Genomic DNA, 4,633 nt, shown 5'->3' with positions numbered 1-4,633 from the left:
TAAACAGAACAGAGCCATCGATTTGACTTACAGCCCGGCAGGACTTTTGATTGAATATAACATCATAACCCTTGTCAGCTAATTGACTTATAGACAATAAGTTATGTGTTAAGCCGTCTACCAATAACACATTATCAATGCATGGACTACTATCTACACAAATAGTACCAGTACCAACAATTTTACCCTTTTCATTTCCTCCAAAGCCAACTTCGCCTCCAGGCTTAAGTTTTAGCTCTTGGAACATACGCCTTTCTCCCGTCATGTGACGCAAGCATCCACTGTCCAGATACCATGATTGGTGTTTCAGTGGAGCTATCAAAGATATCTGCAACATAGATAATCTTGTCCTTAGGTACCCACTTTCTGGGTCCTTTCTTGTTAGTTACCCCAGAGGTTCTGATCACCTTGGGTGTCTCAACATGATATTTTAAAGGAATATTTGCATGATATTTAGACATAGAGAAAGATCCCTTTTTAAGAGGGTTTTTAGCAACTTTAGCAGGTAAAGGATCAGGCAATATGGTACCAGAGGGAACAAAGCATTCATACAAGGATTTAGCTTTAGACACAGAGGGCTCATTTCTAATTGGTTTAGAATAGCCAATGCCATGCATTCCATTTCTGCTTACGCCATAGATCATTGAAGCCATTAAGCTTCTATCCACGCTTTTAGCTAGGAATCTTTGAAAAGACTTTTCATACTTAGACTCATTTCTACAATCAGAGGCATCACAAGCAACAATTTCTTCTAACTTAGCAATCTGGTTCTTAAGCACAGAGTTAGAATTGATCAAAGCATGATTATCATTTTTCAAATCAGAAATAATTTTCTCATGTTCAGAAGGAGTCTTGGAAACAGCAGATAAGTCCTTTTTCAGCTTCTTATGCTTAGACAATAAGGAGTTATACTTATCCATGATATCAGACAATGCATGTTTCAGTTCAGAGGTAGAGAAAGAAGCGAATACCTCATTTTCATCGTCTGAGTTAGGATCTCCTTCTGATTCTGAGTCAGAGTCAACAGCTCCCTTTGACTCTGCTTCTTTGTCTTTGACAATAGCCATGAGTCCTTGGACTTCACCATCAGAGTCAACATCCTCTGACTCTGATTCATCAAATGTCACCATCAGACTCTTCTTTGTCTTGAAGTGCTTCTTTGGCTTCTTGTCCTTCTTCAACTTTGGACAGTCACTTTTGTAGTGCCCTGATTCTTTGCACTCAAAGCATGTGACTTCCTTAAGTGAGGACTTCTTCTGACCTGAGGATTCAGACTTTCCTTTTGCCTTTCCAGAGCCTTTGTATTTGCTCTGCCTGTGCTTCCAGATGCGATTGAGTCTCTTGGAGATCAGAGTCAGCTCATCTTCATCAGAATCTTCTGATGCTTCTTCAGATTCCTCTTCTTCAGCTTGAAGAGCTTTTGACTTCTCAGCCTTAGCCTTTTCAGATTTAGATTTCAAGGCTATGGACTTTTTCCTCAGATCTTGCATCTCTGAGCGCTTCAGCTCATGGCATTTCAAAATGCTGATGAGTTCTTCTAAACTCATATTCTCAACATCTCTCGTGAGCTCTATTGAAGTCACTAAAGGCATCCAACTTTCAGGAAGACACCTGATGACCCTTATGACATGATCTTTTGTTGTGTAGCTCTTGTTGAGAGGTCGTATGCCAGCTACAAGTAACTGAAATCTGGAGAACATTTCTTCAATGGACTCATTTGGCTCCATGATGAAGGATTCATACTTTTGGATTAAAGACAATGCCTTTGATTCTTTGACTTTCTTGTTTCCTTCATGAGACATCTTCAGAGATTCGAAAATGCCTTTCGCAAACTCACGATCTGTAATCTTCTGGTACTCTTCATAGGAAATAGCACTTAGAAGAATTGCTCTTGCTTTGTGATGTTGTGAGTACAGCTTCTTTTGATCTGCAGTCATCTCTGACCTTGGGATCTTCTTGCCATCTGCATCAACTGGACGCTCGTAGCCATCCACAATAATATCCCAGAGATCTGCATCGAAACCCAGAAAGAAACTTTCCAGTCTATCTTTCCAATATTCGAACCTTTGACCGTCGAACATAGGAGGCTTTGCATTGTAACCATCTCTTTGAGTTTCACTGGTGGTGGCAGCCATTGTTTTTCACACCGGCCCGGATCACTGAACACTGTTAGGTGTGGTAATCAGAACTTGCGCTCTGATACCAATTGAAGGTATGAAAAACGGTAGAAAGGGGGGGGGGGTTTGAATAACGTTTTCAAGATAAAGCTTCCACCTTAAAGATTTTGACAAATCTTTCGAGAACTTAAGTGCTAAAGATAAGAGATAGAAAAGCACACAAGGATTTTATCCTGGTTCACTTGATAAATCACTCAAGCTACTCCAGTCCACCCGTTAAGGTGATTTCTTCCTTCTTAGAATGAAGGCAATCCACTAATCAGGTAAGAGTTACAACTGCACTTGAAACCTACAAGTGACTAACAATTACACTGACTTAGCTCACACTAAGATTCACTCTCTTAGTCTTCTCTAGGATCCGATCAACCTTGATCTCCTAAAGGAACTAAACAAACTGTTTATCAAAGAATTGTTTACAAGAGATTTGCTTCTAAAAAGCTAATAGTAAACTCAATGAATTTCAGATGAAAGAAAGCTTAGAAGAATTTGAATTTGTCTTGCACGTATGTGAATGCTTCTCGTCGCTTCTTTCAGTCTTCAGCCTCTTTATATACTCCAAGGATTAGGGTTGAGCGTTGCATGGGAAATGCTACCGTTGGAGGGCAGTTCTGGAAAATCCAGCTTCTGCTGTGTCTGAGACTGTTAGGTAGATCGTCAGGAAGGTACAGTTGCTTTTGTACTTGGATAGCGACTTGACCTTTAAACCTAGGAGACTTCTGATCAGGAGAAAGCTTCAAGTTGGAACTTGTGAAGCCGGTTGATCAGAGTCAGAGGGAAAGCCCAGATCCTCTGACCATTGTTTCTTCTGATTCTGAACTCAGAGGGAAGTACATGGTCTTCAGAGTATCTTGCTTCTGGACATCAGAATTTCACTAATCAGCTTCTGGATCTTCAGAGTCTTCTACACCATCAGAATATATGAGCCTTCAGTGTTTCTTGGTTATCAGACTTTCTGGATCTTCAGAACTTCTAGTGACTGAGTCCACATCAGAGTTTGTATAACTTCAGAACTTCTGAAGCTTTTCCACTGTTCATACTGAACATGGTGAATGCGAAAGCGTTGCTTGGGTCGCTCTTTATACACAGTGCTTCTGATTTGTGTGAGATTGAGTTGAGGTCAGAGCCTGTAAATAGCACACTCAGAAAAACACGTTAGAGTACCACAATTGTTCATATCAAAAGGTTAACTTGTAATCATCAAAACATAGAGTTGTACTACTAGATCAAAACTTGATCTTACAGACTCCTTTTCTTTCCTAACTTGGTCAAATTTACGAAGGGATTCAAAGTTGTTTGAGGGTGAGGAGTCAGCAACATTTGTGGGAAATGATACAGAGGGACAGGGAGTTGTGGATTATGTATCAGTTGTTTTGCGAACCTGACGAGCTGATGCTCTGGGAACAGAGTGATCAGAGGTTCTGGGTTCAGGTTCAGATTGTTCTAAAATAATGGGTTCAGAAGCTTGTGGGTTGTACTGAATGGTTATGGGTGAGGTAGGTCCAGAGGGTCTTGGCGTCTGAAGCATGTTCCAAAGAGGAGCTTCTTCATGAGAAGGTTGGAAAAATGAAGATCTAGGTGAAGTGGGTGGAGAAGTGGTTTGTTCAGCTGGTTGGGACAGCAGGTCGAGTAATAAGTGCAAAAAATAGGGAGTGCATCAAGTGAATTTAACTCATCATCAGAATCTATAACAACAGACTTACTTGATGATCGCACTGCAGACCTAGTCACTCTGGCAGGAGCCTCAACTCTGGTGATTACAGCAGCTGATTCCACACAAGTGGGCTTCACCACTATTCTCACTTGCTTCTTTTTCTTCTTTGTTGGAGGAGGAATATCATCATCACCATCAGATGGAGCATCTGGCTTGGTGGGTTCCTCATGCTTTCTCTTGGGCTTGTCAGCCTTCTTCTTCTTCTGATCAATACCATCAGAAGGATCAGACTCTTCAGAGGATTCCTCAAGAACCATTTTTCTCGTCGATTTCTTCTTGGGAGGAGAATCAAACTCTGGAGCTGGTGGCAGGGTTCTGAAGAACTCGTCCACATCTATCTCAAAACCTTGTTGCCTCAAGTCATCTATGTAGTGCAAGATGGCTTCTAGATCATCAGCTTAGACCACATAGGGTAATCATTCAGAGGGACTCTTCTCTGTCTGACTTCATCAGAGGTGTCTTCATGAACAGGAGCAACCTTTGTCTTAATCAAGCCCATCTTCTTCAAGGAAGTGGAGGTGAAGACATCACCAACAACCGTTGTCAGATCCTCTGTGCAGCCTGACTTAGTCAGATCTTCTATTAACTTGCTCTCAATGAACAGATCTGAGAGCAGTCTTCCAAAAGGAATATACCTAATGGCAGATTTTAGAGAAGCAGTTGTTCTCGATTTCCTGATACACTCCTTGAGGTAAGAGAACAGGAAGAAGGGTAGGCAGATCTTCTTGTGATCTTGGATGAAGAA

The sequence above is a fragment of the Lotus japonicus genome, chromosome 1 (assembly GCF_012489685.1).
Source record: "Lotus japonicus ecotype B-129 chromosome 1, LjGifu_v1.2".
Classification (NCBI taxonomy): Eukaryota; Viridiplantae; Streptophyta; class Magnoliopsida; order Fabales; family Fabaceae; genus Lotus; species Lotus japonicus.
The sequence above is the reverse complement of the archived record's forward strand: the minus strand, read 5'-3'. Positions refer to the sequence as shown.